The sequence below is a fragment of the Tachyglossus aculeatus genome, chromosome 4 (assembly GCF_015852505.1).
Source record: "Tachyglossus aculeatus isolate mTacAcu1 chromosome 4, mTacAcu1.pri, whole genome shotgun sequence".
Lineage (NCBI taxonomy): Eukaryota > Metazoa > Chordata > Mammalia > Monotremata > Tachyglossidae > Tachyglossus > Tachyglossus aculeatus.
In genome coordinates, this window is record NC_052069.1 from 35,118,735 (window position 1) to 35,134,710 (window position 15,976).

The following is a 15,976-nucleotide window of genomic DNA, read 5'->3' on the forward strand; positions in this document are numbered from 1 at the left end:
GTATTTATAGAGTGCTTATGATGCACAGAGCACTGAACTAAGCACTTGGGAGAGTATAATACAACAGAATTACCAGACACATGGGCAGGGAATGTGTCTGTTTATTGTTGTGCTCCTCAAGTGCTTAGTTCAGTGCTCTGCACGCAGTAAGTGCTCAATAACAATAATAATGATAAAATAATAATTGTGGCATTCATTAAGCAATTACTAAGTGCCAGGCACTGTACTAAGCACTGGGGTAGATCCAAGCAAATTGGTTTGGATGCAGTCCCAGTCCACACATGGGGTTCACAGTTTTGATCCCCATTGTACAGATGAGGTAACTGAGATCAAGAGAAGTTAAGTGATTTGCCCAAGGTCACATAGCAGATAAGTGGCGGTGCCGGGTTTAGAACCCATGAGCTTTTGACTCCCAAATGATTGAATGAATGAATGAAAGTTCCCTGTTCATAAGAAGCTTACAGCCTAAAACGACTATCCAGATAATAGAGCGGGAAAACATCCACTGGAATTCAGAGCAATGCATCAGATTAGGAATTTTGTCATATTCTCCCTGTGGGAATCTCAGCATTCTCTGGAGGAGAAGAAGAGCTCTTCTGCTATTGACAAATTTCTTCCAATCAATCAATCAATCAATCAATTGTATTTATTGAGCGCTTACTGTGTGCAGAACACTGTACTAAGCGCTTGGGAAGTACAAGTTGGAGAATATTCCATTATTTTCTGTGAGGTATAGGCAAACACCAGCTCCTTTGTACCCTGGGTTTTGTAGTTTTCTTATCCTTTTCTCCACTGTAATAATCTTGCCAAACATGTATCCAATGTTGTTTGAAAGTTTTTTAAAGCACACTGCTAAATCTGTGACCTCAATGTTTAAAAGAGAGTATTTAAAATTTGATTACACTAATTAGCACTTGTTAATATCATTATTTTAATGCAACAGTGAGATACAATTAAACAGTAGGTTGAATCAATGGAATTAGTTGGGAAGATCATTCTCACCACTGAGAACGCATCTAAGAAATGTTGATTCAGCCAATGACTAAAATTACACATGTCGAAAGGAAGACAACTTTAGAATGTAAAAATAATATGGTCACATCGTGTCATTACTTCTTGTGGATGATACAATAGTATATAGATTTTCCTTTTCTTCTTAGTATGCTTGCTTTATTGAAGTGTAACTTGATTATTTTTATAATACATCAAATTGGCATTTTACTGGTCTAGATGCTATGTTATGTTATAGTGCTTAAATGAAAACGTTGTGTGCTTGGTTTTACTGGATTTGCATCATTTTAACTGATGTAAAACAAGTCTTAATACTGATAAACTCCTTTTTAAAAATTGCATTGGTGTTTATAAAATGTTTTCTATGGGGGCTTTTAGACTTTTAGACATTTTCCCCCTTTTAGACTGTGAGCCCACTGTTGGGTAGGGACTGTCTCTATATGTTGCCAGTTTGTACTTCCCAAGCGCTTAGTACAGTGCTCTGCACATACTAAGCGCTCAATAAATACGATTGATGATGATGATGATGATGGGGGAAAGTACCTGTGCTAAAAGCTGAGAGATATGCAAGTTAATCAGCTTTGGTCCACTGTGTCCTACACTGAGCTCAATATACAGGAAGCAGAGAGAACAGACATGATCTAGATTATGCAGATAAAAAGATTAAGGTTCAAAGGTTCACAAGATTCTCATCTTTAAAATGAGTAAACAGAATCCCAGACATATTAAGTGATTTACTCAAAAGTCACACACAGCAGTCCAGTGACAGAATTAGATCTCGAGCCTAGATCTCCTGATTCCCAATCAATGGTATTTATTGAGCACTTTCTGTGTGTGGAGCACTGGCTTAGTGGAAAGAGCACAGGCTTGGGAGTCAGAGGTCATGGGTTCTAATCCCAGTTCCACCACTTGTCAGCTGTGTGACTTTGAACGAGTCTCTTAATTTCTCTGTGCCTCAGTTACCTCCTCTGTAAAATGGGGATTAAGACTGTGAGCCCCATATGGGACAACCTGCTAACCTTGTATCTTTCCCAGTGCTTAGAACAGTGCTTGGCACATGGTAAGCACTTAACAAATACAATCATTCTTCTTTACCAAGCACTTGTTCTTTAAAATAGGCAATACAGATTCAAATCACTTGATGGAAAAAGTAGTTATTTATAGAGGCAAATCAATCAATCAGTAGTATTGACAGCTGCGTTCAGAGTATTGTACAAAGTGCTTGGAAAGTACAGTACAGCAGGGTTGGTAGAAATGATCCCTTTCCACAACGAGTTTACAGTTTAGAAGGGCAGGTGGGCATTAATATAAATCAATCAATCAATCAATCAATCAATCAATCGTATTTATTGAGCGCTTACTATGTGCAGAGCACTGTACTAAGCACTTGGGAAGTACAAATTGGCAACATATAGAGACAGTCCCTACCCAACAGTGGGCTCACAGTCTAAAAGGGGGAGACAGAGAACAAAACCAAACATACTAACAAAATAAAATAAATAGGATAGATATGTACAAGTAAAATAAATAAATAGAGTAATAAATATGTACAAATATATATACATATATACAGGTGCTGTGGGGAAGGGAAGGAGGTAAGATGGGGGGGGATGGAGAGGGAGACGAGGGGGAGAGGAAGGAAGGGGCTCAGTCGGGGAAGGCCTCCTGGAGGAGGTGAGCTCTCAGCAGGTCCTTGAAAGGAGGAAGAGAGCTAATGTTATAACATAACATAACATATAAATGTTATGGCTATGTACATAGGTGATGAAGGGATAAGGGTGGAGTGACTATCAATTGACCAGAGGTCACAGATCCAAGTGCATAGGTGATATAGAAGGAGGAGGGAGTTGGGAAAAAGAAGACTTAATCAGGGAAAGCTTCTCGAAGGAGATGTGACCTTAAAAAAGCTTGGAAGGTGGAGAGAGTAGTGGTCTGGTAAGTATGGATGGGGAGGGAGTTCTAGACCAGAGGAAGGATGTGGAATAGAGTTTGGTGGTGAGAGAGATGAGATAAGGGGAACAGGGAATAAACAGGTGCTAGAGGAGCAGAGTATGCAGACTGGGTTGTAGTATGAGATTAGTGAGGTAAGATAGGTGGTGGCAAGCTGTTTGAGTGCTTTAAAGCCTGTGGGAAGAAATTTTTTATTTGATGTGGAGGTGGGTGGACTACCACTTGAGGTTCTTGAGGAGTGGGGAGATGAAAACAATTTTTTTTTAGAATAAGGATCTGAGCAGCAGAAGGAAGTGGACTGGAGTGGCAAGAGAAAGGAGGCAGAGTGGTTAGTGAGGAGGCAGATGCAATAGTCAAGGTGGGCTAGGATTGGAACAGTATAGTAGCACTTTTTATAGACAAGAAATGGTGGATTTTAGTGGTGCTGTGTAGGTAGAGCCAACAGCATTTGGTGACAGGTTGAATATGTGGGTTGAAAAGCCCTACTGAGAGCTCACCTCCTCCAAGAGGCCTTTCCAGACTGAGCCTCCTTTTTCTCTCCTCCTCCCCATGCCTCCCTGCCCTACCTCCTTCCTCACCCCACAGAATCTGTATATATGTTTGTACAGATTTATTACTCTATTCATTTTACTTGTACATATTTACTATTCTATTTATTTTGTTAATGATAATAATAATAATAATAATAATAATGATGGCATTTGTTAAGCACTTACTAGGTGCAAAGCACTGTTCTAAGCGCTGGGGGGGTTACAAGGTGATCAGGTTGTCCCACGGGGGGCTCACAGTCTTAATCCCCTTTTTACAGGTGAGGGAACTGAGGCTCAGAGAACTTAAGTGATTTGCCCAAGGTCACACAGCAGACATGTGGCAGAGCCGGGATTCAAACCCATGACCTCTGACTCCAAAGCCCGGGCTCTTTCCACTGAGCCACGCTGCTTCTCCGTGCATTTCTCTGTGCATGATGTGCATTTAGCTTTAATTATATTTATTCTGACTACTTGACACCTGTCAACATGTTTTGTTTTATTGTCTGTCTCCCCCTTCTAGACCGTGAGCCCGTTGCTGGGTAGAGACCGTCTCTATATATCACCAACGTGTACTTTCCAAGTGCTTAGTACAGTGCTCTGCACACAGTAAGCACTCAATAAATATGATTGAAGGAATGAAGGAATGAATGAATGAGAGAGATGAGCCCAATAAAGAACTAGGGTTACTGGATTGTAAAACAGGGAGGATGGTGGTGCTGTCTTCAGTGGTGAGAAAGTCAGGAGGAGGAGAGGGTTTGGTGGGAAAATCAGACCTTCTGTTTTGGATATGTTACATAGGTGTTGGGAGAAGATCCAAGAATAGATGTCCTGAAGGCAAGAGGAAGTATGAGACTGCAGAGAAGGAGAGTGATCAGGGTTGGAGTTGGCAGCTGAAGCCAAGGGAGTGGGCAAAGACAGAAAATAGAAGGGGATCCAGATCTGAACCCTGAGGGACTCCCTAAGTTAAAGAATGGGAAGCAGAGGCAGAGCCTGTGAAAGATACTGCAAATGAGCTACAAGAGAGGTAGGAGGAGAACCAGGAGAAGATAGTGTGAGTGAAGCCAAAGTTAAAGTTTCCAGGAGAAGGGGGAGGTCTCCAGTTGGAAGTGATTGCAAAGGATAAGGATAGAGTAGAGGCCATCGGATTTGGCAAGAAGGAGATTGTTCATGACCTATGAGAGGGCAGTTTCCATGGAGTGAAGGAAGTGGAAGCCATATTGGAAGGAATTAAGGAGAGAATTGAAGGAGAGGAAGGAAGTGGAGAAGGCTGTAGAAACCCTACTCAAAAAATTTTGAGAGGAATAGTAGGAGGGATATAGAACAATAACTTAGGGGAGCTGTCGGTTCCAGGGAGAGTTTTTATGATAGAAGATAAATAAGCATATTTTAAATCAGTGGGCAAGCCATTGGAAAATAAACAATTGAAGATGGCGGTCAGAAACGGAAGAAGGGAAAGGACAAGTATTTTGATAAGATGCGAAGGGATTGGGTCAGAGGTGCACGTGGTGGGGATTGATTTTGATAGGAGGCAGGAGATTTCTTGAGCTACTGCTGGGAAAGTTGGGAGAATTGCATAAGGGACAGAAGGAAAGAGGTACTGGAGAGGAGCAGGGACTATTTTAGGAGATTATTCAGTCAGTCAATTGCATTTATTGAGTGTTTACTGTGTTCAGAACCCTGTGCTTAGTGCTTGGGAGAGTTCAATATAACAATAAATACACACATTCACAGCCCACAACAGTATTGAGGTTACCTAGGATGGGGAGAGCTGATTGAGTGCCTTCTGCCAGTGGTGAGGAGTTTCTGTTTTATGCAGAAATGTGTCAGAAATTTTTGGAGGTTTTTGAGGAGTGGAATGACAAGAACTGAGGCCTCTTTTTAGAAAAAAAATATAAGGGCAGCAAGTAGAGAATGGACTGGAGAGGGAAGAAACTGGAGGCAGGGAGGTCAGCGAGGAGGCTAATAATAATGATGGTATTTGTTAGGTGCTTACTATGTGCCGAGCAGTGTTCTAAGTGCTGAAGAAAATTCTGGAATCCCACCCTTTTTTATTGGTGCTAGTGTGATCTGACTCATTAGGTAATTAATGAAAGGAGGTTTGACAGGAAGTACTTTTTGTTGTAGTTTGCACATGAGGTTGGGTTTATGAAGTCAAAGCAGGATTGCCATAGAATTATTTCCTTGTACATGATTCCCGAAAGGCCCTGAGTGGCACACAGCCCATAACTGATAATAATAATTATGGTATTTTGTTAAGTGCTTACTACGTACCCGGCACTGTACTAAGTGCTGGGGTGGATGCAAGCAAATCAGGTTGGACATGGTCCCTGTCCTACATGGGACTCACAGCCTCAATCTCCATTTTCCAGATGAGGAAACTGAGGTCTAGAGAAGTGAAGTGACATGCCCAAGGTCACACAGCAGACAAGTGGTGGATGAGAGATTAGAACCCATGACCTTCTGACTCACAGGCTCATGCTCTATCCACTAAGGCAGTAGTTAAGGCACTGTATGATGTGTGCAAAGAATTATAATTTCTGCCTTTTTCTGTTGAATTCTGCACCTGTAATTTTTCCCTTAAAACGAGAAAAGCGGTATTTTAAAATTAATGAAACTAATCCCGATCAGATGAAATATACAAGAACATTTGTACGTCACTGTTACTGTTTTTCATTTACAGTTGGTTGCTTAATAATATTTGGAATTGTATAATATATAAACTGTGCAGAAACAGTAGGGTTTTTTTGTTCAAGTAATCATTTTTCAGTGTTTCAGTTTATCTTATTTTATGGTTAAAAAGAACTTAGAACTCTTAGCATTACAGATCCATGATTATTCTCTTTCCATTCACTAGGGGACAACTTAGGTTTACACTTACATGGGAACATTTTAAACATGAATTTGATGCTAACAAAGAAGGAAAATGTCAAAGCATGAGCGGTTAACTGCTTGATGATCAACAGAAAGGCCGGGCTTTAAACTTAGATGCACAGACATATATTGTTTCCAGGGCTGGCATCATACAAGTGAGACTGCCTTTTTATTCCTTTGCTTTTCATTTCGGGCACCTTTGACTACAAAGTCCATTCATCACGTTCACCATTGTCTAGGACTTTAGAGATCTCACCACCAACAGGAGCAGCAGGAAATTCGGGTTGAGAAGAAACTTGTTTCAGAATCATTTTTATAGAAAGCGATCCATTTAACATTCTTTATATCTTATCTTGTTCTATATTAATCATATTACCAATAACACTATTGTAAATGTGCTCTGAATTCATACGTGTTTAGGGGGCTGCTTAGATATTTATCAGTTTGAAAGGTTAAGAGAGCTCATTTTCTTTTCCATTGCCGAAGGACTCTGAGGGTAGAAGGTTGTCTTCAACTCTTCAGCTCCCAATCTTCTTGAAAAAAATAGAATAGTCCATATCAAAGAGTTGAAATTCATCGTCACCATTTTACCTTACTATGGTTATCAAAGTCTGATTCCTGACAGGAATTTGAACAGATAATACCAAGAGACAGAGAGTTGTAAAGCCTCTGTTCAGAAAAGATCGGTGAGTAGAATTGTGAGCAGAAAGATGGACACAGGATAGTTGTCTCTTCAGGGCCTTTGCCTGTTTGTTGATCATCATTTCTCAGACATTTCTTGCTGTTCTGATGGATTGGGCTGGGATTAGAGAGGGAGAATATTTAATGAAACTACTCTTCCATCTGTGATCAAGGAAATAAGCCTATTCCCTTTCCCTCTAAAGGTGCAGCAATGAAAGTAATGGAAGTATTTATTCGGGATTTCTGGATCATGAAACTGATCCTGAAATGGTAGCATGGTCAAAGAGCTAGAGCTAGGTTAGAGACTTAAGGTAACCAACGACCTTATACTAGTCAAATCAGGTGGCTTCTCCTCCATACTAATCGTCCTAGATCTCTCAGCTGCCTTTGACATTGTAGGCCACCCACCTTGGCTTCAATGACATTGTCCTCTCTTGATTCTCTTCCCATTTCTCTATCCACTCCATCTCTGTCTCTTTTGCAGGCTTCTCCTCTGCCTCTCATCTGTAACTGTGGGAATCCCTCAAGGCTCAGTTCTGAGACCCCTCCTATTCTCCACCTACACCCACTCTCTTGGAGAACTCATTCACTCCCATGGCTTTAACTACCATCTCTATGCAGATGATTCCCAAGTCTATACCTCCAGCCCTGCTGACCCCTCTCCTTCTCTGCAGTTTCACATTTCCTCCTGCTTTCAGGATTTCTAATAATAATGATAATCATGGCATTTGTTAAATGCTTACTCTTCATTCATTCATTCATTCAATCATATTTATTGAGCTCTTACTATGTGCAGCTGTACTAAGCGCTTGGGAAGTACAAGTCAGCAACATATAGAGATGGTCCCTACCCAGCAACAGGCTCATAGTCTAGAAGTGGGGGACAGAAAACAAAACAAAACATGTGGACAGGTGTCAAAATAGTCAGAACAAATAGAATTAAAGCTATATGCACATCATTAACAAAATAAATAGTAAATATGTACAAATAAAATAGAGTAATAAACCTGTACAAACATATACACAGGTGCTGTGGGGAGGGGAAGGAGGTAGGGTGGGGAGCATGGAGACGAGGAGAGGAAAAAAGGGGCTCAGTCTGGGAAGGCCTCTTGGAGGAAGTGAGCTCTCAGTAGGGCTTTGAAGGGAGGATGAGAGCTAGCTTGGCGGATGTGTGGAGGGAGGGCATTCCAGGCCAGGGGAAGGATGTGGGCTGGGGGGTTGATGGTGGGACAGGCGAGAACGAGATACAGTGAGGAGGTTAGTGGCAGAGGAGCGGAGGGTGAGGGCTGGGCTGTAAAAGGAGAGAAGGGAGGTGAGGTAGAAGGGGACAAGGTGAAGAGAGCCTTGAAGCCAAGAGTGAGGAGTTTTTGCTACGTGCAGGCACTGTACAACATGGTTTAATGGAAAGAGCACAGGCTTGGAAGTGAGCGGTCATGGGTTCTAATCCCAGTTCCACCACTTTTATGCTGTGTGACCTTGGCCAAATCACTTCATTTCTCTGTGCCTCAGTTCCCTCAACTGTAAATTAGGGATTAAGATTGTGACCCCTCATGGGACAGTCTGATTACCTTGTATCTACCCCAGCACTTAGAACAGTGCCTGGTACATAATAAGCGCTTAACAAATACCATCATTAGTATTACTATTACTAAGCACTGGGCTGAATACAAGCAAATTGGGTTGGACACAGTCCCAGGCCCAATCTGGAGCACACAATCTCAACCCCCCTTTTACAGATGCAGTAACTGAGGCCCAGAGAAGTGAAGTGACTTTCCAAGAGCACACAGAAGACAAGTGGCAAAGCCAGGATTAGAGTCCATCCTGCCTCTGTCCTGGAATACCCTCCTTCCTCATATCCGACCATTACTCTCCCTCCCTTCAAAACCTTATCGAAGACACGTCTCCTCCAAAAGGCCTTCCCTAAGCTCCACTTTTCCTCATCTCCCACTCTCTTCTACGTCATCCTGACTCACTCCCTTTACTCTTCCCCCCTTCCCAGTCCCACAACACTCATGTACATAACTGCTATTTCAGTTATTTGTAGTGATGTCTGTTTCCCCCACTCTAGCCCACTGTGGGCAGGGAATGTGATTGTTTATTGTTGTATTGTACTCTTCCAAGTGCTTAGAGAAGCAGCATGGCTTAGTGGAAAGAGTACGGGCTTTGGAGTCAGAGGTCATGGGTTCAAATCCCAGCTCCACCAATTGTCAGCTGTGTGACTTTGGGCAAGTCAATTAACTTCTCTGTGCCTCAGTTACCTCATCTGTAAAATGGGGATTAAGACTGTGAGGCCCTCATGGGACAACCTGATCACCTTGTAAGCTCCCCAGCACTTGGAACAGTGCTTTGCACATAGTAAGTGCTTAATGATTGCCATTATTATTATTATTAGTAGTAGTAGTATTAGTACAGTGCTTTACACACAGTAAGTGCTTAATAAATACAATTGAATGAATGAATGATGAATGAATGAATGGACCTATGATTTTCTGCCTCATAGGCCCCTTGCCCTATCTATTGCAACTGGCTGCTTCTCTTTCTGGGTATCCCTTCAATATCTCAAAGTAAACATGTCCAAAGCAGAACTTGTTTTCTTCACACACAAACCCTATCCTCCCTCTGTTTTTCCCCTCACCGTAGACAAATACCAATAACCTGCCTATCTCACTAGCCTATCCTTGGCATTGTCGTCTACTCATCCATCTCATTTGACCCACATATTCAGTCCATCGCCAAATGCTCTGAACTGCTACTATGATGATCCAAGCACTTATACTATCAAGCCATGACTACCGTGACAGTTTTCTCCCTCACCACTCTTCCTCCTGCTACTCCTCACTCTAATCCATACTTCCCTCTGCTGCATGGATCATTTTTCTAAAAAAAAAAAAGTTCAGTCCATTTCTCCCCGTTCCTCAGTAACTTCCAGTAGTTGTCCATCCACATCCACATCAAATAGAATCTCTTTATCTCTGACTTTAAGGCAATCAGTCAGCTTGCCTCCTCCTACCTTACTTCATTCACATTTATTAAGCGCTCACTGTGTGCAGAGCATGCATCACCTTTATCGACTACCTCATCTACCTGATCTAGAAAACCTGAGCCTACACACTTTGCTCCTCTAGGGCCAGTTGCTCACTTTGTCTCAATCTCATCTATCTCTTTGCTGACCCTTTCCCACCTCCTCCCTCTGACCTAGAACTCCATCCCTTTCCTTATATGCCAGACCATCACTCTCCCCACCTAAAAGATTTTTTTAAGGTGACATTGCCACCAAGAAGCCTTCCCTAATTAAGCCCTCTTTCTCCAGATCCCTCTCCATTCTATATTGTCTTTGCACTTAGATCTGTTCTTGAGCATTTGATATTCATCCCCCTCCTCAGCCCCACAGCATGTATGCACATGTCTATAAATTATATATTATAAATTATTTATTTATATTGATGTCTGTCTCTCTCTCTAGATTGTAATCTTACTGTGAGCAGAGAACTTGTCTAGCAACTCTGTAGACCCTTTCAACTCTCGCAAGCATATAGTGTGGTGCTTTCCACTATAGAGAAGCAGCGTGGCTCAGTGGAAAGAGCACGGGCTTGGGATTCAGGGGTCATGATTTCCAATCCCAACTCTCCCACATGTCTGCTGTGTGACCTTGGGCAAGTCACTTAACTTTTCTGAGCCTCAGTTATTGTAAATGGGGATTAAGACTGTGAGCCCCACGTGGGACAATGTGATCACTTGTATCCCCTCAGCACTTAGAACAGTGCTTTGCACCTAGTAAGTGCTTAAATACCATTATTGTTATTATTCTTCTTCTTCTTCTTCTTCTTATTATTATTATTATTATTATTCCACATGGTAAGTAATCCATAAATACCACTTATGATGACAATGATTTGGGTTGGTTTTTTAGCCTGAATCATCTCATTTGACATTTTTCTGGCTCTGACAAGGAATTCATTCATTCATTAAATTGCATTTGTTGAGCACTTAACTGTGTGCACAGCACTGTTTTAAGTGTTTGGGAAAATACAGTACAACAATGAGCAGTGACCTTCCCTGCCTACAACAAGCTTACAGCTTTGAGATGGGGAGGCAGACATCAATACAAATAAATAAAATTACGGATAAAAATGTGGCCTAGTGGAAAGAGGAAAGGCTTGGGAGTTAGATGACCTGTGTTCTAATCCTGCTGTAGGACGTCAAGCAAGTAGCATAAGTATTCTGTGCTTTGTTTACATCATATGTAAAATAGGAATAAGTATCGTACTCCTCTCATAGATTTTGAGTCCCACACTGGACAGTGATGGTGTCTAATCTTATTCTTTTGTACCTGCTCCAGTGCTCAGTACAGTGCTTGGCACATAACAAATGCTTAAAAATGCCACAAATTTTATCATTATTGTTATTATCATTGTCATCATTGTTATTTTTAATATTAATCAGGTACTTGTTCTACCCTTTGCTTTGAAGCTGTAGGGCTTTTTTACATTGGGGTGAGAATCTGCCCTTTATTTTTCCCACTTTATTAGAGGTTGTAGTAATGAAAGGCCACCTCTCTCCCAACATCATCACAATTAAAGCCACCTCTCTCCCAGCATCATCATGATTAAGACCTCTGGACAAATCATTTATTTCCTATCAGAAGAAACAGTCCACCATATTTTGTTATTAGCCAAACTGTGTATAGCATGGTGGCCTGCCATCCAATTCCATTGCTAAAGTTGTCTGTAAAGAAGGATTTCCTCTTTACAGCTCTGCTCAGCAGGAACTATTTTGTCACTTCATGTGTGCATCTCAGCTCTCCTGAATATATAGGATGTTAAAATGCCAAATACATCAGTGCGGAAAAGGTTAATCGTTTTTATGACAGTCACGGGTTGGTCTCTTTACCACAAATGGGTGAGGTTCACCATGAATGTTATGCTAGGGGAGGCAGCATGGTGTAGTTGGAAGAGCATCAGTCTGGAAGCCAGAGGACTCAGGTTCAAATCCAAGCTTGGCCACAGGCCTGCTGTGTGACCTTGGACATGTCACTTAACCTCTTTGTACCTCAATTTCCTCATCTGGAGGTACAAATGGAGGTAATAATACCTATCTTCATATCTACCTCACAGGATATTTTTGAGGGCAAAAATGAGATTAAAGTAATGCAAGAACAGTTACGTAATTAAAACATTATAAAAAAGTTTTCACTTCTCTTCTCTCTCCTTCTCTGTCTCTGAAAAGTTGAAAAAGAGTTCTATTCTAGGAAATGAAAATAAATGATTATTTAAATCAGATATACTGGTTATGAATCAATCGGTGGTACTTATTGAGTGCTTACTCTATGCAGTGACCTGTACAAAGTGCTTGGGAGAATAAATAGTGTAGGTAATAATAATAATTATGGCATTTATTAAGTGCTTACTATGTGCAAAGCACTGTTCTAAGCGCTGGTGAGGATACAAGGAAATCAGGTTGTCCCACGAAGGGCTCACAGTCTTAATCCCCATTTTACGGACGAGGTCACTGAGGCCCAGAGAAGTTAAGTGACTTGCCCAAAGTCACACAGCTGACAATTGGCAGAGCCGGGATTTGAACCCAAGACTTCAGACGCCAAAGCCCGTGCTTTTTCCACTGAGCCACGCTGGTAGAAACGATCCCTCTCAGGATTGCATCTGGAGAGTTTCCAGTACTCTTCCAATCTCGGCTACAGGAGGGAGAGTCAAGTAGCGGAATACCCATTCCATTCCTAGCTTGGACAGTGGCTAGAGAGTGGAAGGCAATCTGCAACAAGTCAAAACTCACCTGTGCTGGGCAGCGGCATGAGAGAGCATCAAGGGTGGAGATTCATGTTTACCACGTGGAACAAGACAATGGTAAAACACTTTAGTATTTTTACCAAGAAAACTCTTTGGATCCACTACCAGAATGATTGCAGATGGAGGTGGGGCGTTCTGGGAGAGATATGTCCAAAGAGTCGCTATGGGTTGGAGGCGACTAGACAGCATAAGACAAGACAAGGTAATAATAATAATAATAATAATAATAATAATAATAATAATAATAATGGTATTTGTTAAGCACTTACTATGGGTGCAAAGCACTGTTCATTCATTCATTCATTCAATCATATTTATTGAGCGCTTACTGTGTGCAGAGCATTGTACTAAGCGATTGGGAAGTACAAGTTGGCAACATATAGAGATGGTCCCTAGCCAACAGCGGGCTCACAGTCTAGAAGCGGGCTCACAGTCACTGTTCTAAGCGCTGGGGAGGTTACAAGGTGATCAGTTTGTCCCACGGGGGGCTCACAGTTTTAATCCCCATTTTACAGATGAGGTAACCGAGGCTCAGATAAGTTAAGTGACTTTGCCAAAGGCAAAGGCAAGACAATTGGCAGAGTCAGGATTTGAACCCATGATCTCTGACTCCAAAGCCCATGCTCTTTCCACTGAGCCACGCTGCTTCTCCATGTAGACATTAAGCCTGCCTTAAGTGGTTTACAGTCTACTTCACTGACACGAAGTCAAGAAATCTTTGGAGGATAAATGAATGAAATGATAAATTTGATTTGTGGATAGTGAGTTATAAACAGGTAGAAATTGGAATTCATGATGGGAAAGTGACCCTGATGCCAAACATTCAGCAACAGCTGTACTCGCTCTGCCCATTTCATTGCTAGAAATAAGAGCATCTAGTACACCGAATAGAATGTACAAAGTAGGAGGTGAAAAGTATTTTACTGGCTCATTTGAAGACCAGAACACTCATTAATCAATTTTGATAGCGATAATAATCCAGTTTATGAAGACCTACCTTCCCATTAAATTCAGAGTCAAATGTTATCACCCATTCGTCAATCCTTCCTAATGAACTTCCACTGACATTAAATATAATGAGAAACAGCCTTAACTGCCCACTTGAACCATCTTAAAACAGATTAGCCGGGCTTAGGTAACCAAACTTTGTCTGCTAAACTGAACTGAAATGGTGCCTATTCCCATTTTTTGCTGTCTACCTAGCTAGAAAATCCTATGAATGAGTCAATTGGTGCTTACAGGCAACCTATGCAATATTATTTTAAGTGAAAATCCTACTGGATCTTGCGTGATTTTGAAATCAATAACAGAGTTTACTAGATCCATGATCAATGATCCATGATCTAGATCCATGACCCCTTGGCATTTCTAGATAATTATGATGGTATTTGTTAAGCGCTTACTATGTGTGAAGCACTGTTCTAAGTGCAGGGATAGATACAGAGTAATCAGGTTGTCCCACGTGGGGCTCACGTTTTTAATCCCCATTTTAGAGATGAGGTAACTGAGGTACAGAGAAGTTAAGTGACTTGCCCACGGCCACGCAGCAGACAAGTGGTGGAAATGGAATTAGAACTCACATCCTCTGACTCCCAAGACCGTGTTCTTTCCGCTAAGCCACACTGAACTGAGGTTGGATCATCTTTCCAAGAAGAGAAGGTGATCCACAGGGGTGAAGGCAGCCCAAGAGGTCGAGGAGAATTAGGATGCAGTAGTGGCAGTTGAGTACATAGCAAGTGTTTAGCAAAGAACCACAGTTATTATAACTATTCTTATATCTAGATTCATTCAATTGTATTTATTGAGCACTTACTGTGTGCAGAGCACTGTCAGTCGAGGATGCTTCAGAATCTGGATCTAATGTGTCAGCACCAGAATGTTCTTGGGACTCCTGAATCAAAAATAATGACAGTCTATCATCATCAATCGTATTTATTGAGCACTTACTATGTGCAGAGCACTGTACTAAGCGCTTGAGCACTGTACTAAGCTCAGTCTATGTGGACAGAGCACTGAACTAAGTACTTGGGAGATTAGTAGGCATGATCTTTGCTCTCATGGAGCTTGCAGTCTAGCAGAGGAGACACACTAAGTGGCAGATCATCATCATCATCATCAACTGTATTTATTGAGCGCTTACTATGTGCAGAGCACTGTACTAAGCGCTTGGGAAGTACAAATTGGCAACATATAGAGACAGTCCCTCAGAGGAAGTAAGTAAGGAGGATGGCGTAGCCTGGTGAAAAGAGCATTAGATTGGGAGACATGTAGCCCAAATTAAATTCCAGCTCTGCCACTGATCTATTGCATGACCTTGGCCAAGTCATTTAACTTCTCTGGCCATCAGTTTCAGAATATGTTTAATCGGATTAAGGCAGATTGTAAATTCCAAGATGAACAGGGATTGTGTTCCATATGATAACCATGAATCAGTGTGGCCTGGCGGAAAGACCATAGATCTAGGAGTCACAGGTCCTGGGCTCTAATAATAACAACAATAATAATAATAATGGTATTTGTTAAGTGCTTACTATGTGCCCAGAACTGGTTTAAGCACTGGGATAGATACAAGGTAATGAGGTTGTCCCACGTGGGGCTCACAGTCTTAATTCCCACTTTACAGATGAGGGAACTGAGGCACCAGCTCTGCCACTTACCTGCTGTGTGATCTTGGGCAAATCACCAACTTCTCTGTGCCTGAGTTATTTCATCTGTAAAAAGGGGATTCCCTTTTTCCCTCCGTGAGCCCTATGTGGAACCTGATTATCTTGTATCTATCCCATAACTTAGTACTACACTTGGCATACAGTAAGTGCTTAAAACGTAGTTTCACTGTAGAAGCAGCATGGCTCAGTGGAAAGAGCACGGGCTTTGGAGTTAGAGGTCATGGGTTCAAATCCCAGCTCGGCCAACTGTCAGCTGTGTGACTTTGGGCAAAGTCACTTAACTTCTCTGTGCCTCAGTTACCTCATCTGTAAAATGGAGATTAAAACTGTGAGCCCCCAGTGGGACAACCTAATCACCTTGTAACCTCCCCAGTACTTAGAACAGTGCTTTGCATATAATAAGTGCTTAACAAATACCATTAGAGAAGCAGCTGTGGCTCAGTAGGAAAGAGCACTGGCTTTGGAGT

General features: G+C 41.7%; 1 non-coding gene across 1 annotated transcript; it reads left to right on the forward strand.

Annotated features, from left to right (window-relative positions):
* Positions 1 to 12,681: 12,681 nt before the first annotated feature.
* Positions 12,682 to 12,819, forward strand: LOC119927691. Its single transcript, XR_005450670.1, has one exon. It is a non-coding gene; the product is annotated as a small nucleolar RNA SNORA7 (small nucleolar RNA).
* Positions 12,820 to 15,976: the final 3,157 nt, after the last annotated feature.